This window comes from Octodon degus, unplaced genomic scaffold (genome assembly GCF_000260255.1).
Source record: "Octodon degus isolate 3935 unplaced genomic scaffold, OctDeg1.0 scaffold00001, whole genome shotgun sequence".
Lineage (NCBI taxonomy): Eukaryota > Metazoa > Chordata > Mammalia > Rodentia > Octodontidae > Octodon > Octodon degus.
This window is the reverse complement of record NW_004524577.1, coordinates 28,235,702-28,263,501: the sequence shown is the minus strand read 5'-3', so window position 1 is coordinate 28,263,501 and position 27,800 is coordinate 28,235,702. Positions and strand designations below refer to the sequence as shown.

Sequence of the window (27,800 nt, the reverse complement as noted above, 5' to 3'; positions counted from 1 at the left end):
GGTCCCTGATGCTTTGCTAAGCTTGTTCTAAGCAGGTGCTCTAGACCACTGAGCCATCTCTCCAGCCCCCATATTTTTAAAAAATTTAAATATTCACTTTATATTTTATCACACTGTATCATCTGTATCTCCTTGATTCCAGAAATGTTTTATAATGCTTATAAAAGACAGACATGCTAATTCCTCCACAAGAAGACTATGGGATACATCTAGGAATTGAGGTTTTTGAAGGTTTTTTTCTTTTATTCTTGTTCAGAAAAAGTGTCTAGTTTACTACATTTAGCTTTGTGTTTAATTTTTCTCTTCTGCCTTCCTCCTATGCAGTGTCTACAGGCTAATATGAGGTCACTAGTGCTTGGAGCCAAGTTTATAGTTAGTATGGCCATGTTTAAACTTCTGCTATCTTGAATAGATTCTTGGTAATGTCAGTATGAATGGTCTAACAATAAGTGATTCTTAGTCTTTTTAAAAAGAGATTTATTGTTGTCATTTAAAAAAAATGACATGGAAATGAATAAGAAAATTGTACCAAGTGTTCACTCTGAAGTAATTATTGCAAAACAGTTGTGAGTAGTATTACATTGGCAATAAATGTGACCATCATTCTCAGATATTGTGTTTGCAACTAGAAAATGTCTTTCTTTAAATGTGTTGGCATAATAAATAATCAGGTACTTTTGTTTTACCCTGTAATGATGGTGATGTAGAGCAGGACTCGGTTCTTTGTTTAAAATGAGGATATTTTAATGCATTTATTGTTTTTTGAAAGCAATGTAAGACATATGTGAGGTAAAGATGTATGTTATTTGTGAACCAAAGTGTGATGAGCCTTGAAACAAGTAGAACATCTTCTTTTAACCTTGCTTTGATACAAGTTTAATGAATAATGGTCCAAGAAAAATTACACAGTGGGCAGCTGGGGATACTCTTAACACTCGACCTAATTAAATAATGTTCCAGCATGAGAGTTCCACAAGTAATATTTAATGTGGTATAAGAAAGTTTCTTCAGGTTTCAGGTTCTTTTTCCTTGAAAAGACAAGAAAAAGGAAGGTATAGACATATGGATAGCTATCACACTCAGTACGTGGTACTCACTGAGTACTTTTTTTTTCCATAATTTTATTGAGAGACAAATAGCAATGAGACAGTTTCAAATCAAATTAGTAGCACAGTTTCAATAATTAACACATTGTATACTGTCTTCCTAGTGGTTATTTGTTGTACAAGATGCAGACATGATATGCTATTTACAAGCGCTATTAGAACAAAACCTCCTATTCATTGAATTAAGAGAATGTAGCTGTATATCTATCCTAACCATTTTGAATACACAGATACAAAATGGTCATTTATCTGTATCCCATTTTTTTTGTTTAGTTCCTTCATTTAAATATTATAGGTGTGTGAACTCAGCAGAATATTCCAAAATAGTCCAGTAGCCCATAATAGTGTTGGGTCTTCCACTTGACAGGCAATGTCAAAAATTGTTGACCTGAGTCCCCCACAGCTCAACATAACAGCATGACTTTACATTTTATATTTCGTTTTTATACTTTTCTGCTGCATGGTTAAGACCAAGATAAAACAAGACCTATATAACAAGAATTGAAGCTTTTGTATCTGATAAGGTCAGCGAAATCACCTCAGGATTTATCCTGAGACCCTGTACCTCAGTTTGTAGATCCTTTGTCAGTGTCAGCCATGGGAATGAGTCACGGCCATTGCTTGACCAACTTGCTCTTTGTGAAAAGCCTGAGAAAATGTTTTCTCCATGTGACTCTCCTTAGGCACACTCTACATCATCGATCACTTTCCTCTGTGACCCCATAATCTCCTTGATCAGAAAATTTGGGACACAGCTGACTTACATGACCTTACAGTACTGGTTCTCATATGTCCTGAGTCTTAATTGACCTTGGAAGGCTAGGGCCAAAATGTTGGCTTTCCTTGCAGCCCTCCTTTTTCTCTAATTTTTGGTTGCAAACTTAGTTTGTTAACCCTCCAAAAGGGAAGCTTATTGTTATTACCCTACAACCTCGGCTGTTGACCTTAACCTCATTATCTCTCTGAATATCAAACATCTTAGGCATAATGTGGAACAGGTATTTTTTATCAGGTATAGATATGTTAAAATTAAAATCCCTACAGAATATGACCAAAAAACTTTAAGGAATTAAAATATATTTAAAAAATAAGAATAAACAATTATATATGTTTACACGTAAGTCCAGAAACCTAACCATATACAGCATTGTAGCAGGACAATCCCGCAACATTCTTTTCCCTGTCTCCTGCCTTCATTCACCACCCCCTTCCTTTTTAAACTAACATCTACCTGAGAGACAGCATGGCAGCAATCGGCATGTCATGACAAGCTGTATATACTCAGAAGACCAAAATGACAGGCACTCCAAACATGAACCTACTATTACAGATTGCTATTCAGTGCAGTTGCTTAGTTCACAGGTGTCAGCATATATAGTCAGGGTGAGAATCCTTCCAATTAACTGCTAGATTCAAAAATCTTCTGAAGGTTCTCAGGATCATTGCCTTACCCATCTTGTACATGTAACTGTATGGCTTTGCCTCTGTCATGTTTCCTAGCTCTTCTCCTTGCTGTCTCTTCAGCATTGTCTATTCCTCAAGTTTTTGCTTTCCTTTTAATTGTATTATACCTTTCTATTTGTATTTCTTCTTTTGAGTTCTTATACCAGGGAGACTATACCATATTTACACATGTGTGTCTGGTTTATTTCACTTATGAGTATATCTTCAAGTGGCATTCACTTCAATATAAAGGCTTTGCATTTTTTCTTTATAGCTGAGTAGTACTCCATTGTGTAAAAATACCACATCTTTTTCAACCATTCCTCAGGTGATGGGCATCTTGGTTGTTTCCAAGATTTGGCTATCACAAATTGTGCTGCTATAAACATAGGCACACATATATCCCTATGATATGGTGTTTTCAGATCCTCCAGGAAAATTCCCAGTAGGAAAATAGCTGGTTTGAATGGGATTTCCAGTCCTAGTTTTTTAAGGAGTCTCCACACTGATTTCCTTAACGGTTGCACCAGTCTACACTCCCACCAGCAGTGGAGAAGGGTTCCTTTTTTCCCACACCCTCTCCAACATTTGTTGTTGGGTGATTTCTTTATGCTAGTCATTCTTTCTGGGGTGAGATGATATCTCAATGTTGCTTTAATATGCATTTCGCGGATGGCTAGTGATGTGGAGCATTTTTTCATATATTTGTTCACTTCTTTAATTTCATCCTCTGAGAAGTGTGTGTTCATCTCAGATGCCCACTTCTGGATTGGGTCTTTAAATTTGGGGGATTTGGGGGTTTTCAGTTCTTTATAAATTCTAGAGAGCGGACCTTTTTCTGAGTACTTATTTTTCAAAATTTTTACCAAATTTGTGGGTTGTCTTTCCCTTTGTTTGTAATTTCTTTTGATGTGCAAAAACTTCTCAATAAGAGGAGGTCCTAGTCATTAATTCTTTCAAGTGTTACCGGTACGATTTGATTTTTGTTCATGAATCTTTTCCTATCCCTATGTCTTCAAGAGTCCCTCCTACTTTCTCTTCCAGGAGATTTAGTGTTTCTGTTTTATTATTTAGATCTTTAATCCATTTTGACTTTAGCTTAGTGAATGGTGATAGACCTGGGTCAAGTTTGAGTTTTTGGCATGTAGAGAGCCAGATTTTCCAGCACCATTTGTTAAACACACTATTTTTCTTCCAGTGAGTATGTTTGGCCCCTTTGTCAAAGATAAGGTAGCTGAGTGTGTTTGTAGAGATTTCAGCGTCTTCTTATCTGTTCCATTGATCCTCAGGTCTATTTCATTGCCAGTACCATGCTGATTTTATCACAGTAGTCTTGTAGTATAATTTCAAGTCAGGAATTGTAAAGTCTCCTGCCGTGTCTTTTTTGCCCAGGATTGCCTTTGCCATTATAGGTTTTTTCTGGTTCCAAATAAATTTTAGGAACAATTTCTCTATGTCTGTGAGGTATGTTGGTGGTACTTTGATAGGGATTGCATTAAACTTGTACAGCAATTTTGGGAGTATGGCCATCTTCACAATGTTGGTTCTTCCTATCCAGGAGCATGGAATATCTTTCCATTTTCTGAAATCCTCTACAATCTCTTTTTTCAGAGTACTGTAATTTTCCTTGAAAAGATCTTTGACTTCTTTAGTTAGATTAATTCCAAGGTATTTCATTTTCCTCGGTGCTATTGTAAAAGGTATTGTTTCCCTAATTTCACTCTCAGTGTGTTTGTTGTCTGTGTAGAGGAATGCTATTGACTTTTGGGTATTGACTTTGTATCCTACTATGCTACTGAATTTGTGTATTAATTCTAGTAGCTTCTTGGTGGAGTTTTTTGGGTCTTCCAAGTATAGTATCATGTCAACTGCAAATAATGATAATTTAACTTCTTTTTTACCTATTCTTATTCCTTTTATTTCTTTCTCTTGTCTAATAGTTGTAGCTAATGATTCCAGAACTATATTGAATAGGAGTGGTGATAGAGCACATCCTTGTCTTGTACCAGATCTGAGAGTAAAAGATTTCAGTTTTTCCCCATTTAGGATTATGTTAGCCATTGGGTTTTCATAAATGGTTTTATCAGATTTAAATAGAGGCCATCTATTCCAATTTTCTGTAGGACTTTGAATATGAATGAGTGTTGGACATTATCAAAAGCCTTTTCTGTGTCAATTGAAATGATTATGTGGTTTTTAGTTTTTGCTCTATTGATATAGTGTATTGCATTTATAGGTTTTTGAATATTGAACCATCCTTGCATCCCTGGGATGGTGTATGATCTTCTTGATGATTTGCTGCATTCTATTAGCTAGGATTTTATTGAGGATTTTTGCATCTATGTTCATGAGGGAGATTGGCCTGTAGTTCTCTTTTTTACTTGCATCTTTCCCTGGTTTTGGTATCAGTATAATACTTGCCTCCAGGAATGATTTTGGGAGAAGTGTTTCCTTTTCAATTACATTGAAGAGTTTGAGGAGTATAGGGATTGTATCTTCTATCAGTTTCTTATAGAATTCAGCTGTGAATCCATCCGGACCTGGACTTTTCTTTGTTGGTAGGTTTTTTATTACATCTTGTATTTTATTGAGTATTTCAAAGTACTCACTGTTCACTGAGTACTTTGGGGGAAGTGTTTTTCTATCATACTTGCTTCTAGAGAAGAAAATTCTTTCCCAATTTAATGAAGTCTTACACCGTTTCAGGGCCAAGCAGAGGCAGAAAACGACTGTTTGTAGCTAATCTGTAATACAAGCAGGCCAAGTGTAAATGAAGCTACCTGAAAGAAACTTGGCTTGGAGAAAATGCTGTTAACATTACCACCTTCTTTAGACCAAAACCCATAAAGTTGTTCTTTTTACATGCAGATTTTATGATATTTTTAGATGGTTACAAATTTTGATATTATTTAGACTACTTCATATTCTTTTAAAGCAAAGATGAACATTCATGAGCTAGATTTATCCCTGTCACTCAACACTCAATATCAGTACTTACGGATGCAATTGATGTGATCAAATTGTTTTAGTTTTCTAAAATGGAAATATATTTATATTTTAATTAAAGCTTCAATGGATATTTCCTTTGTTTTGTGGCGTTAGGGAATCTCATGTAAGCTATATCTTCAAAAGCAAAGAAGTATTAAAAAGATTAAAAAACTTTTAATATAAGACTGATGGACTTTACTTCCTAAATTTTATTTTGAACTTTAATATTGATATTACCAAGCATATATTCAAGATAACAGATGTTAACATGACCACCCAACTACAGACTTGCCTCCAAGCTCCAATAATCTTGTTTGAAATGTTAACTATTTCCTACATCTTCATTTATCTTTATATTTTAAAACTTATTATAACATTTCAAGAAACTGGATATGTATGTGTGATGTTTCTTGATTTTGACCTGAACTTTTAATAGTTTAACCTTAAGTGGGTTTTCTGTTGCTGTTATTTTTTTTTAAAGACAAACAATCACATCTTGCGATAAAAAATTGGTGATATTAACTTACTGCTCTAGTAGCAAAACTAATTACAGAAAAATTTAAAAACTTGAATCATTGAAATTTACCACATTTATTCAAAGAAAAGATAAGTGGTTGGAAGTTTTAAGGGATAGAAATTTAGTTAAACATTTGGAGGAATATTTATAGGCAATAAAAATGGACCAGCTACCTCACAGCTTATGTGTGTAATAAATTGTTCTTATAATTCTGAAATTGAAATCTGCATTAAGTTTATTATTGCTGTAAATCTTCACACAATAATACCTTGTGATGGACCATATGATTTCTGCTAATATAATTAACCTAAGTTGAAAAATACTAGTATATTGATTAAAAAATTGTGTTCTAGAAGATTATAAGGAATAGTAATATTTGAGTAGCTACAGCTGACAATGTGTTTTCTAGCCTGTTCTCCCAGAGAAGGTACCAGATTGGCGACATTGTAAGCTTGCCCTTGATTTAAGGTTTGAGTGAGTTAACAGCTGGACAAAATATATTTTTGAAGAAGAACTTTTAGACAGCATCATTTATTACTGGTTTAAATTTCAGTATTCAGTTCATTCATCCTTTTCTAATAAAGACTACTTCCTTTTTACTACATTCACTTACTTATTGCTTTTCTTTTTAAAAATGAAACAAAGAGGGACTTTAGTGTGAGTAGCATATATGCAGTCAGGATAACTATATGATGTCTACTAAGTTTAACAAATTTAATAATACAGAACATATAAATGTGATATCCTGTCAGGGACCTAGTATTAAGTAGTTGAAGAATTGCACCCACAAAGGGCCTGCTAGGAACTTTGACAACCTGGACAGCCTGCCTGTCCATACAAATAGTTTGTTGACTTTGAAAAGCATGGCTAAAGATGCTCAGTGAATGTGCATACATAATCTAGGTATCATTGATAATTTATTTTAGGTCTTGTGTTTTCATCTGCATGTAATAAGTATTATGGTTTTGATTATACTTTATATCATTTTAGTATCCATTATACTTTAAAGAGATAGAAAGGACTTTAGCAAAATTTCAAATATCTGCTTCTGAAAATACATTTTTAAGTAAGTGAATACACAGCCACAATATAAAAGAAAATATTTCCAGCATGTATATTTGATGTTACAATGTTTGCACATGAGGGTCTTACTTATTTCACTTAAGAGTATGTTCTCTAGTTGCATCCATTTATCAATAAAAGACTAATACTAATCCTGTTTTATAGCTGAATAATACTCTATTTTTAAGATGAATTTTTAAAAAGCCCCAGTCCTCCCACATTCAAATACCCAATCTAAAAACAGGCATCTGAGATGAGTATATATACCTCTCAGAGGAAGAAATACAAATGGCAAGTAAATTATGAAAAAATGTTCAACATCATTGGTCATTTGAGAAATGAAAATTAAAACAACACTGAGATTCCATCTTATCCCAGAAAGAATGTCTATCATGAAGAAGTCATCCAATAAAAAATAACTGGAGGGGCTGTGGAAAAAAGGAACCCTTCTCCACTGAACTGTTGGTGCTGGTACTGACTGGTACAATCACTATGGAAATCAGCGTGGAGATTCCTTAAAAAGCTAGGATTAGAGATACCATTCAAGCCAGCTCTTCTCCTCCTGGGTATTTTTCCAGAAGAACTGAAAACCTCATACCACAGTGATTTATGTGTGCATCCATGTTTATAGCAACACAAGTTGTCATAGCCAAATCCTGGAAACAACCCAGATGTCCATCAACTGAAGAATGGATGAAGAAGATGTAGTAATTTTTTTAAAATGTATTATAACCCTGAATGTGAATTAAATGCAAAACTTACTAACATGTATAGAAAACCAACAACCAAAACTCTATATCTGTCTAAAGATAGCTTCTGCTTGCTCAGATTATTGGGCTGAGAGTCCTGTACAAAGCTCACCCCATGGACTGCCTTAGTTAGGGTCAAAGCACATAACCATTGTATGATAGTCATCAGATAAATCTAAATTACCTACCCAGACTCCAGATTTTCAATTTCAAGTTAGATTTTCAATTTTACTCTTTATTGTTCAAACATGTTTTATGATGGGTACCTAGTTAATCCGAGGGCCTCATTTAGAGTCAGTTTTGGTTTTCAATCTTGTTGATGGAGCAGCATCAATCTTTCATGCTTAATATTTCCCATCAATTTTTTGAGTATTTTTAAACTCAATATAAACACTTCTGTTTCCTCTTAAGTCCAAATACCATCCAACTCTTCATGGGGATTATTTGGTATTATAAATAATGGTGAATTTCCTCTAAAGGTATCTTTAAGCTGGGCATCTGGTGTATACCTGTAGTCCTAACACTTGGGAGTTCGAGGCCAACTTGAGCCACATAGTGAGATCAAGACCATCCTGGACCACACAGTGAGACTCTGTCTCAAAAAAGTAAAAAAGAATAGCTCAGTGGACTAAGCACTTGCTTAGGCAAGTGCATGGGCCAGGGTTCGATTCCTGGCACCTCTTGCCACACCAACCCTGGCCCCAGGTGCGCTGAACCGATGATAGAATATGGGCATGGTGGTACACGCCTGTAATCCCAGCACTAGGGAGGTAGAAAACAGGAGGATCATGACAAGTCTGAGCTGTACAGTGACACCCTACACAAAGTAAAAAAGAAAATAGATAATCCTTACTTGATAGCTTATATGAATGATACATTATCAAAATACAAATTACTATGCATCATAGTACAGTCTTTAATTATGTCTTGCTATGTGAAAACATCTCAAAATCAGTAACTAGAAGTCTGCAATTTTAGACGGAGTGCAAAGTAGGTGTGTAATCTGCTCTGCGACATGTGGAACCTTAGTTAAGGATATTCAAGTGCCTAGGAACTACATGGATCAGTGCAGAGGGTGTCATAGATGGGGCCATGTCACAAGCCTGGATTCTGCCTTTGAGACCAATTTTCCCATTTTCTGTAGTACCTGATCTAACGAGTTATCTCACTACATGGTCTTACGATCCAAGAGGACATATTCCAGAAGTGTAAGTCCTAGCCTCATCTTACATCATTTTTTTTTAGTTTTAGTGACCAACTCAGGTGTTCATAACCAGTCTTCTCTCATATAGTCGCATTTTCCTAGCAGGTGCCTATTAGAAAGCCCAGAGACCCTGCAAGGTGGGACAACACAAGGGTGCAAATACCAACAGTAATGGTTTAATAGGCACCACCAGGGTAAGTTTCCTAAGCATGCGGAGGTCACTCCTGAGTTTGTATCAGGTACTCTGTACTCACTGATTTAAAAATCAAGACCATCTTGCATACTTTCAAAAATTATTTTTGTATTGTTTTATTTTGCCATAATTAACCTTTAATGTGTGAATAAGTTTAGAAAAATAGAGATTTATTTTGTTTTGTTTGGCCTTGCTTTTTGTCTTTTTGACACAAGGTTTCACTATCCAGTTCAGGATGGCCATAAGCTCACTTTATAGCCCAAGCTGATCTCTGATCCTCTGCCTCAACCTCCCGAGTGCTGGGTTTACAGATGTGCACCACCACACCCTGCAAGAAGAATAGAGATTTGATGCAATAACTATTTTAAATAGAGATCCTTGAATGAGGTTTCTCTGTTGCATAATTTAGCAGCAATGTAACAGCAGATCCCAGCTGCCATCGTGTCACCTTAACATTGTATTTCCACTCAATATTTGCATCTTACCCTGTAGACCCTATACTAAATACATTTAAAAATTTTTCTGCATCTCAGTAAGAGTTGAGGTCATCAAGTTATTCTTAATACTTCCAAAAGGAATATATATTGTCACCTTGTTTAAAAACTAAAGATGATGATGATTTTAATGTAGTATCATTCTTCCGATGTTGTTTTGCTGATGCCTGTGTTTTCTGCCCTGTGCATCTTGGTGTGAGTATTTAAAAATTCATTTTGGTTGAAGATTTTATGTAAAAGCACTGAATACTGGACATCAAGTGGGTTTGGCATATTACTTCAGCTTCTAAGTGTCATATAATAGAAATCCTTTTGGTTTAATCACAAATTAATATATTAAAAGGGTATCAGTGAACTCACAGAATTGGTGAGAAGGCTAGAAAGCCAAACTGAGAGAGGACAGAAGGGTCTTTGAGCAGACAGTTCCTTCTGACGGCTCGCTTTCACTTACCTGCCATCACCATTGATGGTACAGCCCTGGATTCACCAGGCTTCACCATGAAATATCCCTGGACTCTGTGCCACTGTGGCCAGCTCAGAGGTCTTTCTAACAGCATTTTATTGTTAAAACGGTTGGCACTAAAAAATTTAAAAACAATTTACTACACAGTAAATGATAATAATACGAATAAAGGAAAATACACTCATATCTGTCACCTAGATTTATGTATTTTGTAGAGTCTCAGTATGCAGCTTGGACTCATAGTGATACTCTTGTTTTCAGCCTCCTCAGTGCTAGAATTACAGGTGTGAGCTACCACGCTCAGATTGAGATTTAACAGTTAATAATTTCCCCTTTTGCTTTAATATTTAAGCACAGAAATAAATTACAGAAGTCACATTTTACCCCTAAAATCTTCCATGACCTTTAAAAATGAACTTATATAGCCATAATGTTCTATCTAACTATATATCTAATACATTAATAGTAATTTTCTAAAAATCATTACTACTCAATATGTAATTCAGATTTTCATCAGTGTTCTCAAAATATATTTTACTGTTGGTCTTTATATGCAAGGATCCCATTAAAAGCCAATGTTGAATGTTATTGTTACTAGGCTGATATTAAAAAAATAACTGAGTTGCTTATAAAAAACAAAACCTTATCTGGGAGTCCTGGAGTCTGGCAAATCTAAGATCAAGATACCAGCAGATTCGATGCCTGGTGAGAGCCAGCTTCCTGTTGTCTGTCCTGTCTTGTGTCCTCATGGTAGAACAGGAAGGCATCTTTCTGGGATTTTTTTTTTAATCAAAAAAAGAGAAAATACCACCCTCCTGAACTAATCACCTCCCCACAAGCCCCACATCCAAGTACATCCCATTGCATTTAGGCCTCAGCACACAGTGGGGTTGGACAAGCACTCGTTTGTTCTGGGCTGCTTTTTTCCTCATACCCTTGACTTGTTGAAGAAACCAGGCTGCATGTGCTATGGAAAGACTTACTTTTTGCGTTGTTTGAGTTTTATCCAAAGGAGACTAAATCTTTCTTATATTGCTGTTATAGTAATAGATGGGAGAATCACCTTTTTTTTTTTTTTTTGTATCAGATATTGAACTCAGGACTTCACACTTGCCAGGCAGGTGCTGTGCTACTGAGCTTTATTCCCAAACAGTAATCACCTCTGAGGGAGAAAAAGGATCTTTTTGTTTATCTGCCTTTCTGTACCATCAGTGCAGATGACTTATCAATTTTTCTATGTTTAGTATAGTTAAATAAATACCAGTCATTGTTCTTTTAAGATCATTCCAACTTTTCCCTGCTGTTTTACTTTCACTGTTCAGTGCTTCTTTAAAGGTTAATGTTCTAGGCAAAAGTATCAGTCTGGCTTTGCAGAGGTCACATGTGTTTGCTGTAGCTGTCCGGTGAATTTCATACCAGATCATTGATTTGTGAAGTGAAAAGCGGAGTCCTAAAGAGTGATTAGATCAAGGTAATTAATGTATCTGTCTTCACTTATTTTTAGCCTTGGGAACATTTGAAATGTGTTGCCCTAGCAATTTTGAAATACAAAATATGTTATTAACTGTAGCCACTATACTGTGCTTTGTATGTCAGACACATATTTCTTTTTATCTAACATGTTGGTCATAAAAACTTATTCTAAGTTGGTTTTGAAATATTCCCCTTTCCAATGTTCTCTAAGTCTAATCTCTGTGTATCTCTGTCCATCTATCTATCTACCTGTCTGTCTGTCTGTCTTATCTAGCTAGCTAGCTAGCTAGCTAGCTAGCTATTGTGGCACTGAGATTGAATTCAGAGCATTCACATTGAGTTACAAACATAGAATTTTTTTGCTTTTTATTTTGAGACAAGGTCTCACTAAGTCACTGAATTGCCCCAAGCTGGGCTTGAATTTGAAATCCTCCTGCCTCAGCCTCCTAGAATACTGGGATTATAAACATGCAGTACCAGACATGGCTTATGTTATTTTTTCAGTGATTATCCCACCAACATTTATTAATGATCAGTTGTGTTCCTGGCACAAATATAATGTAACATCAGTGTATTTTTTTTTAAAAAAACTGTCAGGATAGCACTAGCCACAGAAGTGTATTACTCTGTTTAGCAAGGAAAGTACACTGACATTTATAGTGAGACAGAATGTAGCACACATGTTAAATATGTAGGCAATGACCTCAAAGAGACTGTGACTTAATCACACTCACATAAGCAGCAAGTGGAGTGAATCCAAGTAGCCTACTTCTCGATCTCTAAGAACTGTGTATTTCATTTTAGAAGGAATAGTTGGGAGTTCTGTAGTAGAACAGTTAGTATGCTCCTTTAAATGTTTTGTGATATAAATATGTAAGGGGGAAAGATGTTATGATACACAATGTGGTATAACATTGTCTAATTTGTATACATTGGTATGACATAAGCAAGAACATTAAAAGTGAATTTAATTTAAAATGGTGACATCAAACAGGGGAAGTTAAATGATTGGCTCATTGGCCATTTTTTTTTTTATTTAAATGTATTTAAGAGTAAATTTGCCTGCCTTACTTTTACAGGGAATGTGATTTAATTTTGGGATTAAGCAGTAAAATCCCTTGTTAGTTTTACTTTGTAATAATGAAAGTTTTATTCATAAAAACTACACTTTCTTACTCTGGGCCAGCAAAAAAGAACAATCGTGTTGGGCATATTTTTCAGGAGGTGGTAAGTCTGTCTAGTCATTTATATAAACGTTGTCTTCTTGAAATATTAATATTAAAGCAGCAGTACACCTTGAATCATCTTTTAAAGGCTCCACTTACGTTGAAGTCTTCCAGCCACATCTGTCATATGTTATGTCTACGAGAAAATGGGTCTGGATTTAAAGTGTTTAGAACTCAGAATAACTCATTATAACTAAAGCACAGGAGAAAGCCTTGGTAAAAATAATTTTTAAATGTACCTAGTAGAGATTTTTAAAGTTACTGGAACTTGAGAACACACTCTGTTAAGAGGCTTCTTAATTTGAGCCTCAGTTTTCTCATCTATAAAGGATAAGTCTCTGAGATTGTATACACACTCTGCTGATGTAATCTGAATAAATAATTCAAACACTAAGACCACTGGTTTTGTCTCCAAGTTATCATATTAACTTTTAGGATTTCCAAGAATATAATTGTCAGTAATTCATTATGTGAATCTTAATAGGAAATATAGCAAATAAGAGTATCAACCTATATTGATAATTGAGAATTATTAATAATTGAGAACCTATATTGAGAATAATTATATTGATGGTTATGTTTTCCTAAAGCTTATAGCATGACCATTAGTACAAAGTACTTTCCTAATTGCTTAGGATAGAGAGCTGCATTATTGATTTGAGGTTTGCCTTTTCAGTATTGGTATTTACTTAGCTGTAAATTTTTCTCTAAGCATTTTTTGGGGGGGTGTTTCCTGTCAATTTTAGTATGTTGCATCTTTATTTTGTTCCATTTAGAGTACTTCAAGCTCCCTGTGACTTCCTTGATCCATTGGTTACTTAAGAGGTTATTTGTGTATTTGTGAATTTGTTATCTGTGTATTTGTGAATTTCCCACATTTCTCATTGTTACTGATTTCTGATCTCATTCCTTGTGTTTCAAGATCATACTTTACATTACGTTAGTCCTTTTAAAGATGCTGAAGTTTGTCTTATGGGCTAGCATTGTTTATCTTGAGAATGTTTCAATATAAGTATATGACTGTAGGTCCTGTTTTAGAGTGAAATATTCCATAGAGCAGAGCCTAGACTCTTTTTTTTTGCGGGGGGAAGATACCGGGGATTGAACTCAGGACCTTGTGCTTGCCAGGCAAGCACTTATTCTGCTCAGCTATCTCCTCAGCCCCAGAGCCTGTACTCTTGATCACAATGTGAAGTATGAGAAAAAATGTAGAAAAAATATCTGACATTTCAGCTTTGGCATTTTCTACTGAAGTACACTGTAGACACTTCTACAAATAGGGGTATTATGCATAGTATCTTCTAGCAAAAAGAGAAGTAATTTGGATTAGTTTTCAGAATAGAAAAAAGAAAATAGCACCCAGATTTGTTTAAACTTCTATAACTACTCTGAATATTCCTCCTTTCACATATTAGGGAGAAGCTTCTGGGAGTTATTATATAAATGTTCCTAGAGTCCCACAGCTAGAAAACGTTTAACCAGAATTATAACTTGTATTTTTCTGATTGCAAAGTATCTGATCTTTCCGTATTTTACAAATGGGAAAACATAAGTGATGCTTGTTTCAGATGTTATTATTATTGTTATTGTAAATTTGTTATAAAATGTTATAATAGAGAAATATCAGAGCGTGAATTTTCACTTTAGTAAGAATAAATTTCCATTTTATTGGTACTTTTTATGTGGATGTTCAGAGAAAATAACATCTTCTAATAAAGCAGTTAGTGCCTTATTATGGACTTATTCCTAACATCTGGTTGAAAAAGCCAATCAGAATGTGAACCATGTGGACAACTGTGGTGAGCCCAAATTCCTAGACTGACTCAGACACCCTGGCAAAGAAGGCCTTGTTATGTATTAAAACAGACTTCCAGTGTCAATTATAAACAGTCACTCAGCAAATCAGTAGAACATGAAAAGGTAAGCTCAGCCATAATATCACAGTGCCTTTTGATAGACTTGGCCCCATGTGTGAAAGTCTGCATCATACTCCAAGATTGACACAACAGATTCCACCTCAGAGTACCTGAAATTACTTTTATTTTATTTTTTTTATTTATTGTTAATTTTGTTGAGAGACAAATAGCAATGAGACAGTTTCAAAACCGATTAGTAGTGGTTTCAATAATTAGTACATTGCATATTGTTGTCTTTGTAGTGGTTATTCATAGTACAAGAAACAGATAGGATATCCTGTCCAAACACTATTAGTACAAATCTTTCTTCTCATTGAATTAAGAGAAAGTAGCTGTATATCTATCCTAACTAATTTGTATATACATATACAAAGTGGTCCTTCATTTGTATCCCCTTTTTTGTTTAGTTTTGTCAAGGTTGGGTATTCCGTTGCCATTTAAATATTGTAGATGCGTGAATTCAGCAAAGTAATCCAATATAGTACAGTAGTCCATGGTAGTAGTGGGTTTTCTATAAGACTGGCAATATCGGAAGTTGTTGACTTGAGCCTTTTACAACTCAGCATATTAATATGTCTTTACTTTTTATAACTCATTTTTATACTTTTCTGCTGGATGGTTAAGACCAAGATAAAGCAAGACCTATATAAAAAGTAATGTAACTTTTGTATCTGCCAAGGTGAGTCAAACCATCCAGCAGAAAAGTATAAAACGAAGTATAAGAAATAAAGCCATGTTGTTATGTTGAGCTGTAGGGGACTCAGGTCCACAACTTCTGACATTGCCAGTCAAGTGGAAGACCCAGTACTATTATGGACTACTGGACTATTTTGGAATATTTTGCTGAGTTCACAACCTATAATATTTAAATGATAGAACTAAACAAAAAAAGGGAGGATATAGATGAATGTCTATTTTGTATCTGTGTATTCAAAATGGTTAGGATAAATATATAGTTACATTCTCTTAATTCAAGGAATAGAGGGATTTGTTCTAATAGTGTTTGTAAATAGGATATCATGTCTGCAACTTGTACAACAAACAACCACTAGGAAGGCAGTATGCAATGTGTTAATCATTGGAACTGTACTACCAGTTTGATTTGAGACTGTCTCATTGCTATTTACTACTCAATAAAATTATGGAAAATAAAATAAATCATGAAATTACTTTTAATACAGAACATTATAACTTATCTCTAACTTTAAACTCTTCTCTCCCATGTCTAAGAGGGACTGTTTGAAGGAAGAGGAAAGTACTCTAAGAGATACTTCCAGAACCAGTTCATTATTTGTTTATTTCATAATCAGCTTTAAGCATGAACTGCCATCCCATTCCATTAAGATTTGGACCCTTTTGAGCTCATAATATTATGGTACATGTTCTAGGTATACATTATAAATCCAGAGTATGATACACGTAGCAGTTTATAGAAATTTCATCAAGAGATCATTAAAATTTTCAGAGACTATTCTCCTTATCTAAAACATGCTATCCTTGAAACTCTCATTGCTATTTGTTTCTCAATAAAATTAATTTTTAAAAAACATGCTATCCTAAACTATATTTTTAAAAAGTCCTTCTGGGCCAGGCATGGTGGTACACGCCTATAATCCCAGCAAGCTGGAGGCTGAGGCAGGAGTATCCTTGTAAATGCAAGGCCATCCTGGGCTAGAAAATGACCTTAAGGCCAACCTGAACTGCATAGTGAGACACTATCTCAAAAAAGACAAAGAGAAAAGTCATTCTGAAAACTTTCTCTGTTAACTGTAACATTGAAGTCACATTAAGCTTATATAGGGGCACCTGTATTCTTCTGGCTTCTGGAAAGTACCTGACTTTATCAGTGACTTTACGCAAAAGAAAAATGAAACTTTGTTTGCTTACCATTTCCTAGTAGTCTCTTAATTTTTTTAGTGTATACAACTATAAATATTGAAGTTTTATCAAATTTAACCAGTTCTGTTATCTACTTGCATAGATTTATTATCAAAACTAAGATTATATTAATAGAATTGCACATTTACATATGTAACTTTTTTTTTTGAACCACTGGTTAGCGGCATCAGCTTTCCCAAGGTACAGTATTTCCTATAAATGAAAAGTGCTCCCAGGTTTATTCTTTGTTGTTCTAGTTTTTAATAGACTTTTTCAGTCTATAAAAGTGTTCCTTCATTTGCCTTAACATTTCTTGCCCCATTATCTTTGTATATACCATCTTCTTCCTGATTTCTCCACACCATTTCCTCTGTTCCACTCCCATCTGTGAAAATAAAGACCCCTTTAGAACTTGATCTGAGCATATAATGGCACAGGATATGTGGATGTGCTTTACACAGTGCTTGGAGCATTTTGGTGTAGAGAGGAAAAAAAAGTGTGAAAGGCTAATCATACTACTTTAATGATTCTAATTTTTATCAACTTATAAAAGAACTTTCTTTGCTTATTCACAAAATTAAGACAAGTAGTAAATCCTTGCCACATGTCTCATACTGGTTTAGTGAAGAGCAGTGAGTACATGAAGACCAGATGTTCACCTCCCTCTATAAAATGGTACTTGTTCTTCATGAATCGTGATCGAAGCCTAAATTGAGAACTCGCATAAATATAAACAAAGCATCTTTTCTATTTGGACTAAACTTCTTTGGATTTCACATTATCTAAATTAAAAATATGTTTTTATTTTTACAAGTAGCTTCTAAGTGCTTTTCCTGGCTCCCTTCATGTCCTTATTTTCTTGAAGAGTCGGTCTAGTACAGTTCAAGCAAGTTTTTTGGTCCTGTTTGTCTGCCAGGTGGTAATAAGATAGGAAACCCACAGAAAGGTTAAGTTTGCGTAGCCTCATGGAAAAGAACGCGTGTTTTCTGCTGCAGCAGCCTGTAGCCAGCAATGAGTCAGCTCTTGCATCCAGTCGTTCGTGCTTTTGAGGATGCTGCTTGTTTTCAGCTGAACACCAACCATGGTTTCCTGAGCAGAGGATCTGCAGATTCCTTTAGAGCAAACCTTTAAGCCATAATGTAGATGAGAGTTTTTATAAAAGTCAGACAACACAAAATGATGTCCTCTGCTGTAGCTTTTGGGATCCAAGACATGTGACCAGACAGGAAAAGGAAAAAGAAAAAAAATGAGGTTTAGTTTCTTTAATTTCTTTCCTATTTTTTTCTGTACATTTGGAAAAATTACAGATATTTTCCTTTTCTCCTCTTACCAACACCTTGCTTCATCCCCTACTTCATCTCCCCCCATGTTTCTCAGAAAAGATTTTTTAAAAAGTACAAGTTCATATTCCTCCAAAATAGGCTCTTATGTACTATGATGGCCGAAGGTAAAAAAGCCCTCTCTATCTAGATGAGAAGCATGTAACATCATAGTTCCCAAACTGCTTAGTTTTGAGACATTATGGCTAATTATTTTAAGGTTTTTTGTTTTACAGTTTTATCAAATTTAAACAGGCAGTTTACCCAGAATTGTAGAAAATAAAACTTCAGTGGAAATTTTAAGAAACCTTGGTTTAAAATCTGCACTATCATTGTAGTAATGGACTTGTTTCGCAGTACAAATTGGAATATACCCTGTGGTAAGATTCATTTGTTCTACAAGCAGGATAGACAGAAGATGCCATATCCTACATTGTAGGTCTTCTTGACCTCCTATGTTTACTCCAAAATATTTGAGATTTTATAGGGAGACCATGTTAAAAGTCAGTTTTAACAATTGGATTCTTAAATTAGTAAACAGTTATGCATTAGGTATCGTGAACACCATCATATCTTTATTGGATTAAATTTAATTTCTAAATTATTATTTGTGTTTTTGTTTTAGAAAAGGGTATAACAGGAAGGATGAATCATACTACTTATCAAATGTGTTTAGAGAAAATTATTTGAAATATCTCTCCTCAAAAAAAAAGAAACATTTTTTATTTATTTATTTATGTATGTATTTGGTACAGGGTCTCACTATGCAGCTCAGACTTACAGTGATCCTCCTATCTCAGCATCTCCAAGGCTAGGATTACAGGCATGCACCACCCTGGTTTGGCACGGGGCTGGCACAGCATGCGGTACTGGGACCAAGCCCGGGTCCTTGCGCTTGCCAGGCAGGTACTTATACCACCAAGCTATCTCCCCAGCCCAGAAGATTTTTTTTCTTACCAAGAAAAAGGCCTATCTTTACTTTCAGACTTACTAGTTTATAAAATCATTAAGTCATGTGATTCTACATTCTGTAGGGCTAACCATTATTTTTACTTTGATAAACTACCTTTCAAGTCTTGGTTTTTAAATATTAGCATGTACCTATATATTCAAACACATCATTTTAAGTAAGTGAAATAACGCTTCAGATTTATTATGTGATTTATATGATATACTCAATTATTTTAAATGGAAATTTCACATTGTAAACAATGTTACAATGAACATTATGCATTTTTTATGGTGTTCCAGGTGCTTGAGCACATTTAAATCCTTAGATGAATGCTTGGAATTGCTCAATAGAAGTGGACACACATTTAGCCGTGAAATATTTTGCTAGTAGTTAAGAAAACAGAATTATTTTTAATGTTCTTGGTGTTTTTTAACCTGCAAAATTATAGCACTAGGCATTCTAAAACACTGTTTAGCACTGCCAGCTATTAAGTTTGACATGTTCACTGAGTACTAAATACAGATGGGTTACATTTCATGGTAGTTGTTAGAATTGCAAAAGTGAAGAACAGTTTTATTAGACTACTAGACATTACAAAGAGGTGAACAGATCATTAAAGTACAACACAGTGTGACAGTAAAGATAAATATAAGGAGCTTGTGTACCAGTGTTAAGGACTGAGAAAAATCTTTGTGCAGAGAGTTGCCCAGAAGCTGAGATCTGAAGGATGATTGTGAGTTAGGAGGAAAGGGGAAGTGGGAGGGAGGAGTATTTTAGGCAATGAGGAATAGATGTCAATGATTATGATCAGTTCAGAGAACAAGTAAGATTTTAAAATATTTAGAATGCAAGTGAGGGGGCAAATTGAGGTGGAGAATACAGCAGAGCTAAGACAAGAACAACCTTGTAGTGTTCATGAATTTGGACTGAGAGAATTAAGTACTGCTATAGTAAGGAAATGATAAGATCATATTTGAGCTTTAAAACTTAACTTGTCTGTAGTTTCAAGAGGGACTTGAAGGTGATCAAATAATAGAACTACAAGGACAAAATCATGTGGTACCTGATTTAGGCATGTGTACCAAAGGGGTCCAGATTTGCTAATTAGACAAGGCAGTAAGAAAGGCCAATCTTCAAAGGCAGGTGAGAAAAAGAAGCATTACATTATGGTTTTTCTTTTCCTGAAAAAACAAACAAAGTACTTCATAAAGGTCTGGGGAACTCCTTTTTACCCAGGAAAGAGAGCCTAGAATTATAATTACAAAAATAAGGCCAAATAATAATGTCGTTAAGATCAGCATCATCATACAGTTACTAGCAGAAAGGCTACCTTTGGGTATACTTGATTATAGACCTAAAACAAGATAACTAATTTTAGTCCCAATTTTTGAATGGAAGAACCTCCTGATCTTCCTTTTCTCCTCATAACATATGATTCATTCAGGAGTAGGTAGAACAAGCTTTCAGGTAAGGCAGAGACTTCATTGTCTGTTCTTCACCGTCTGAGAAAGGCAAAGTGAAAGGGCCTAAATTAAAATGTGAAAAATCACAGTGACTTACGAGGACTACCTCTGATTACTGCTGTGTGAAACTGTACAAAACCTCTTGTGCTCTAGAAGCCAGTTCATATAATTCTGATCCATACTATCAAAAGTCTGACTGGTCAACCAGAAATGCCTCCCCCTCACTTTTTTCCTTATTTAATCTATACCATATGTACTATATTTAAATCATTTGTTCACATACTCATTACTTTACATAATGTGAAAAGTGTTTGTATGTCAGTAAAGCAATTGTAGCAAAGCAAGAACTCAGAAATGGAAAACCTTGATTTACATAGTGATTGCTATTACCAAGTGAAAATGACCTTCACCAAAATGACTTCATTCTTTTCAGGTACACATATTTTATTTAATTCTGTGTTCTCTGTGATTTTTATTGTTTGTGCCACATTTGAGATGTCTTTCTTCTCACAGAATTCCTTGTCTTCCCAAGTCCCTACATTTCCTTCTGATTGTTGCCAAGATTCTGATTTCATTTCCCCCTTAGTTTATGCCTATGTTTATTTAGCACTGACTCCAGATTGACTCACAGTGTCAGATACCGTGTTAAAATAAATTTTCTCCAAATGACTTTAGTTTTTTTGTAAAAATTACGTCTGTTTACTATGAAAATACTAAGCATTGTAGCAGAGAGAGAAAAAGCAAAATTCAAAACAATACACCTAAAAATACCTATCAGAAAGAGTAAGATAATATTATTGTAGATATTTCTTCATACATATACATGCAGAAAAAATCAGTGTTAAATAGATCATTTGATTAAAAGAGAATTATACTGTATTTTAAGAAAAATACTGTATTTTATTTCACTTGAATTTAGCAAAAAATACTAAATGAAAATAAGACTAAAAAAGTCTCTAAGGCTTGTTAAATATTTCCTAAGATTTCTTTTTTTTTTTTTTTTTTTTTTTTTTTGTGGAACCGGGGATTGAACTCAGGCCCTTGCGCTTGACAGGAAAGCACTTATTCCACTGAGCCATCCCCCCGGCCCTGGATTTCTTAAGTAACCCCTCCATTCTTACATAAATATTATAAAAGTAATAAAAATTGAATCATTTTTAAAAAGTATATGGTTCATTTTTTAAAAAAATAATTTTATTGAGAAACAAATAGCAATGAGACAGTTTCAAAACTGATTACTAGCACAGTTTCAATAATTAATAAATATATTACATATTGTTATCTTAGTGGTTATTCATTGTACAAGATGCAGACATGATATCCTATCCACAAACACTATTGGAACAAATCTCTCTATTCATTGAATTAAGAGAATGCAGCTGTATAACTATTTTGAATATACAGATATGAAATGGTCATTCATTTGTATCCCCCTTTTTTGTTTAGTTTTGTCAGAAAAGGGTATTCCATTGTCATTTAAATATTGTAGGTGTGTGAATTCAGCAAAATATTCCAATATAGTCCAGTAGTTCATAATAGTAGTGGGTTATCCATAGGATTGGCAATGTCAGAAGTTGTTGACTTGAGCCTTTTACAGGTCAGCATATTAATATGGCTTTACTTTTTATACTTCACTTTTATACTTTTCTGCTGGATGGTTAAGGCCAAGATAAAGCAAAACCTATATAACAAGAAATGTAACTTTTGTGTCTGATAAGATCAATCAAATCTCCTCAGGATCTATCCTGAAACCCTGTACAGCAGTTTGTAGATCCTTTGTCAGTGTCAGCCATGTGGATGAGTCATGGCCATTGCTTGACCAGTTTGCTCTCTGTGAAAGCCTGAGAGAATGTTTTCTCTGTGTGACTCTCCTTAGACACACTCTACATCTACATTTCCTTTGTGACCTCATAATCTCCTTGATCAGAAAATTTGGGACACAACTGAGTTACATGATGTGACAGTTCAGGTTCTCCTATGTCCTGAGTCCTCACTGACCTTGAAAGGTTAGGGCCAAAATGTTGGCTGTCCTTGAAGCCCTTCTTTTTCCCTAATTTTTGGTCTGCAAACTTAGGTTGTTAACCCTTTAGAAGAGAAGCTTATTATTATTACCCTACAACATAGACAGTTGAGCTTAATTTAACATTACTATCTGTCTGAATATCTGTATGATTCAGTTTTAATTGTACTGACTAAATTCTGGCCCCAAAGTTTATGGAAATTTGTATATTCAAATTCTCTTTCCTTTTCCTGCCTTCATTTTGTGATTTGGATCTCTTGTCTTACTTTTACATTGTTGACATTCACAACATATGGCAAATGTTGGCAGTTGTGTAGTATTTTTAGTTCTATAGTTAATAAATTGATTGTCCACCACCATCTCCATTTTAGTCTAACCCATTCATAATGTAGTTATAAGATTTCATTGTCTATTGTTTTTAAGAACGCCTCCCAGTTTTGTAGCCCATTTTTCTGTGTTTGAGATTATATGGTGAGTTCATAACTGGATGACAACTAGGTTAATATTCTTGAGTCTCTTTTCCTTTTTTCTCTTTTCTTGCATTGTTGAACTAAAAGCTTGAAGCCAGTTTCCTCTACCTTTCTCTCTACTGTAACTTGTTTTTTCTGCCTGATTACTGAAAGATTACACTATTTCTCCTTGCATTTTTTTAAGAAACCTTCATTGCTCATTTGTACCAACTCTTTCATGAATAAGGAACACCTTGTAAATAATACAGACTTGATTTTCTTTCCTTACATTATATATCTTTGGTTTATTTTTTCTCTACCACTTACTTGTTTCTACTTGAGAGATAGCAGTATTGCTTACTAGGAATTTGAAGAAGAATAAGTGATTATGCCACACCTGACTACTCTACCTTTTGGCCCATTATTTCATTAAAGCTTAACATTATTTTCTTTTTGGAACTGAGGACTCTTAGTATCATCAGGCAGAATAAATAATGTGCCCAGTAGCATAAGACTCAGAAAGCCAGAATTTGAATCTGTGTCTATCAGACTGCAGGCCTATGCTATAAGCCCTGTGCTGTAAAGTCTGGCTGCTTATTGCATGTCTCTTACTTCTGCACCATGGCAGTTTAGTACAAGTCCTCCCAGGGCATGCCAGCCTCTGACCCTCCCCTCTGTACTTGTGCTTTTGTGAATACTGCTGAAAAAAACAATCTGTAGGACATTTGATTTTGTTTACTGTGAAGCATTGTTTTTAAATAGCCAGAAGCCAAAAAATATGTATTTTGAATGATACTAGAAATTGAACCCAGGCCTTTGTACTAAGCTACATACTTGGACCCTTTCAAAAGTTTGAGACAGAGTCTCATTCAGTTGCTAGGCTAGGCTATAATTTGCCACCTTCCTACTTCATCATCTCAGAGTGCTGGGTTAATATGCATGGGCCACTACTGCAGTGTCCTCCTTGCTGTGGCCTACTTGCCCTGGGGAACAAACACTTGTTTTTTTCACAAAACCCTTCTGGAGTACTTAAAAAATATCCCTGTGCACAAATAGACCAAGTACTTCAGTAGATAATGTCTGTGGAGTAAAATATCCAACAGGCAATAGCTTCAGTTTTTTGCCTTGCTTTTATTATATGTCAATTTTGAATTCTGTGACTTGGGTTTTATTTTGATTTTTTGGATTTTGGGGTCTGATGTTGAGTGGTTTTTTTGTTTTTTTGTTTTTTTTCTTTTCAAAGAATCAACAACTGGGATCTCATTTTATTAAAAGGTTTTGCATATCACAAGAAATCACCAACGAATCAGGACATCCCCCCAAATTCAAAGACCCAATCCAAAAATGAGTGTCTGAGATAAATACATACTTCTCAGATGAAGAAATACAAATAGCAAATAAGTATATGAAAATATGTTCAACATCATACCACAGCAATAAATATGCACTCATGTTTATAGCAGCACAATTTGTAATAGCTATATCTTGGAAATTAACCCGAATGTCCATTAATCAAGAAATGGATAAAAAAAAAAAAAAAAAAAGACATGCTACTTTTATGTAGTGGGGTCCTACTCAGTTATGAAGAAGGATAAGCATGAGTCTTTTATAGGTAAATAGATGCAACTTCAGACCATACTTGAAAGTGAAATAAATCAGACTCATGTGTAAACACTGTATTGGCTCCCTAGTATAAGAAACAGTAAATAAGATCCACAATGTACAGTAGATGTTGTAAAATGGGAAGAAACAGTTCAAAAAGGAGAAACTGGGGTAGGAAGAAGAAAAAGGGATATGGGTGTGTGTGTGTGTGTGTGTGTGTGTGTGTGTGTGTGTGTGATGGTATTAATTTCTATTAGTTCATTGAAAAGAAAGGTTTGTGCTTATATTGTTTGATTTGTTTGATCAAATTTTCATGCCTATATCTTGTAATCTGAGCACCTAGTTTACTCTCCTGTCTTTTTTAATAAATACCATTATTGTTTTTTATTTTAAAGAATGTATTAATATATAGAATTATCAAGAAATGATTCAGAATGGTGTTCAATAAACTGTGTTAATATATCACTAAGGGTGATGTGATTAGCACATTTTCCTTTTTTTAGCATAACATAATTTTGGTTTTATTTTTAGATTGCACATTGTAAAATAATTATTTATGAACTTAAATGAATATAACAATAAAAAATGTCTAAAATAAACATGAAGAAGAGTTTGCAGATCTGGGGCCGGGAGATGGCTCAGTAGGATAAGCGCTTGACTGGCAAACTCAAGGATCTGAGTTCAATCCCCGGTTCTGCCTAAAGAAAAAAAAAAAAGAAAGAAAGAAGAGTTTACAGATCAGTCATATAATAGTTCTCTCTGTGCCAAAATCAAGAAACTTATATTCACATAAGTAGAGTTCTCAAAGTAGAAGGGGGTAGGCAATAAATATTTAAAAATTTAAAATTTCTGAATTTAGTTAAATTATAGCAACACATTTCCAAGAAAAATGAACCCTTTGCACAAGAAATATGAATGAAATCATACCGAGATACATAAAACTGAAATTATCCAAAACTAATTATAAAGAAAAAATCATTAAAGCATATACATAGAAAAAATATTAGCTATGGAAGAACAAAATTAAATAGCATCTTATTCCACATTAGAAAAAAATAAAAGAGCAAGTGGGTAAGAAACTTGACTTATTTATTCAAAGGACTGAAAAAAAAAAAACTGTCTCATTGAATTTTATACTTAGCAAACATACCTTTGAGAACTAAAAGTAAAATATTTTCCAGTTATACAAACTCGAAATATCCCAATACCTCCAGATGTAGCATATAGAAAATAACAAAGACCAGAAGCGGTGCGCCGCCACGGAGCTGAGGGTCAGGAACAGATACCGGCTGGGCCGCAAGATCGGTAGCGGCTCCTTCGGAGACATCTATCTTGGCACGGATATTGCTGCAGGAGAAGAAGTTGCCATCAAGCTTGAATGTGTCAAGACCAAACACCCTCAGCTCCACACTGAGAGCAAAATCTACAAAATGATGCAGGGAGGAGTGGGCATCCCCACCATCAGATGGTGTGGAGCCGAAGGGGCCTACAACGTCATGGTAATGGAGCTCCTGGGCCCAAGCCTGGAAGATCTCTTCAACTTCTGCTTGAGCAAGTTCAGTCTCAAAACTGTTCTGCTGTTTGCTGACCAGATGATTAGTCGTATTGAATACATTCATTCAAAGAACTTCATCCACCGAGATGTGAAGCCAGATAACTTCCTCATGGGGCTGGGGAAGAAGGGCATCCTGGTTTATATCATCGACTTTGGGCTGGCCAAGAAGTACCGGGATGCAAGAACCCACCAGCACATCCCCTATCGAGAGAATAAGAACCTTACAGGCACAGCACGGTATGCCTCCATCAACACGCACCTTGGAATCGAACAATCTCGAAGGGATGACTTGGAGTCACTAGGATACATGCTGATGTACTTCAACCTGGGCTCTCTCCCCTGGCAGGGGCTGAAGGCTGCCACCAAGAGGCAAAAGTATGAGAGGATCAGTGAGAAAAAAAATGTCCACTCCCATTGAAGTTGTGTGCAAAGGCTATCCCTCTGAATTTGCCACGTACCTGAATTTCTGCCGTTCCTTGCGCTTTGATGACAAGCCTGACTACTCCTATCTGCGTCAGCTCTTTAGGAATCTGTTCCATTGCCGGGGCTTCTCCTGCAACTATGTGTTCGACTGGAACATGCTTAAGTTTGGTGCCAGCCGGGCAGCCGATGATGCCAAACGGGAATGCCGGGACTGAGAGGAACGATTAAGACACTCTCGGAATCCAGCTACCCGCAGCCTTCCTTCCACAGCTTCTGGCCGCCTGCGGGGGACCCAAGAATTACCCCCCCCACGCCCCTGACCCCTACCTCACATACGGCTAACACCTCCCCTCGGCCTGTCTTTGGCATGGAACGAGAGCGGAAAGTGAGCATGCGGCTGCACCACGGGGCACCAGTCACTGTCTCCTCATCTGATCTCACGGGCCGACAAGATACCTCTTGCATGTCCACCTCACAGATTCCCGGTCGGGTGGCTTCCAGTGGTCTTCAGTCTGTCATGCACCGATGAGAACTCTCCTTTTTGCTGTGAAGGGCAGACAATGCATGGCTGATCTACTCTGTTACCAATGGCTTTACTAGTGACACGCCCCCTGGTCTAGACTCAAAATGTTCACACCGGGAGCTCTCCAGGCCACTCACCCAGCCATGCTCGTGGGGATTCCAAATACAGACTAAACGGACAGGCTCTGAGAACTGCCACCCACCGCTAGGGGCTGGCACTGCGGCCCCCACAGAAGCTCAGTTACCACAGGGCTGGGAAGATGAGCAGAGTGCGGGAAACATTGCAGAGACCCCAACTCCCTGCCACGAGCCTCTCCACCCCTCCAGTGGTGGCCGACCAGCGCTCCCTGCAATCCCATTGCGACTACCAGTCTTCTACTTGGTTAAGACAGTTTTGTATCATTTTGCTAAAAATTACTGCCTTAAATCTGTGTAGATCTGTCTTTTTATTATTTTTCTCTTGTCTGTTTTTGCGGTCTTAAAAAGGATGTTGACTTTAAAGACTCCTGAGACAGACACTGGCTTGCCGTGTCTGTGGAGTCAGAGGGGCACACGACATCAAGGTTGTGTATGCATTCTGTTTCTGTTTTCTGTGTTGTGTTGTCCACTCTGGAGAGGGAACGTCTCATCAGACGCTGTGTGTGCATGTGTGTCTGCGTGTCACAGGCCTCTCAGCCCAGTTCTGGCCTTGCTCACCCTTCCCTTCTATAAGCTGAAATACCTGCTGTTGTCAGCGCACTAGAAAGTGTGGCTACTGCAGAGCAAGTGTGGCCAGTGTGTTGC

The 27,800-nt window shown here is 35.8% G+C and overlaps 1 protein-coding gene and 1 pseudogene across 2 annotated transcripts in view; both read left to right on the top strand.

Annotated features, from left to right (window-relative positions):
• The window catches only part of Cwc27 (CWC27 spliceosome associated protein homolog), a 277,617-nt gene that overhangs the window by 105,983 nt on the left and 143,834 nt on the right, over positions 1–27,800 (top strand). The gene's annotated exons all lie outside the window — the stretch shown is intronic.
• On the top strand, positions 25,765–27,794 carry LOC101578414 (annotated as a pseudogene). The gene has a single exon (XR_192306.2). The product of XR_192306.2 is annotated as a casein kinase I pseudogene (transcript).